Here is a 665-nt window from a genome sequence, read left to right on the forward strand (position 1 = left end):
TATATATATATATATATATGATTAGAGGTTGTGTTAACCTCACCAAGGAATGGTGTCATACAAGGAAATGCTGGTTGGATACCTAATATTTTGGGGGAATTAATTTCCTTAAAATAAAAGGTATATATATAACACATATAGTTTATATTCACATAAAAGACAAAAGAGAAAACAAAGATTTTGAAGTTAATTTATTATTAACAATAAATCAATCAGTATCCCTTACAGTTGTTTCAATTAATATTCAGTGAATCTAATTAAATATGAAATTCATATGAACTCAGCATAGAATTTCCGGAAGGATGTGTGTGGATGTATGTATGTGCATTTGTATATTATGTATTCATGTATATACGCATACACACACACACACACACACACACGCACACACACACATATGTTTAAATCTGCGTGCGATTGTAGACATGTGTGCATAGACATTTGCCATTCTCATACGCAAACTCAGCCACCACAAATTTATAAAACGGTTAGAACAAATGTTTCCCTTGAAATGCTATAGAATAAACAAGATTATTGAATTTCATTAACCGATCATAATTAATTGACCAATATGCTTCTACATTAGTCTCTTCTTAGGGATGATGGGCAAAAAGTGTAAACGTATATATATATATATATATATATATATATATATATATATATAT

At 28.9% G+C, this 665-nt stretch overlaps 1 long non-coding RNA gene across 2 annotated transcripts in view; it reads left to right on the forward strand.

Moving 5' to 3' along the window:
* The window catches only part of LOC106872923 (uncharacterized), a 391,770-nt gene that overhangs the window by 254,047 nt on the left and 137,058 nt on the right, over positions 1–665 (forward strand). The window lies entirely within an intron of this gene.

The sequence above is a fragment of the Octopus bimaculoides genome, chromosome 6 (genome assembly GCF_001194135.2).
Source record: "Octopus bimaculoides isolate UCB-OBI-ISO-001 chromosome 6, ASM119413v2, whole genome shotgun sequence".
NCBI lineage: Eukaryota > Metazoa > Mollusca > Cephalopoda > Octopoda > Octopodidae > Octopus > Octopus bimaculoides.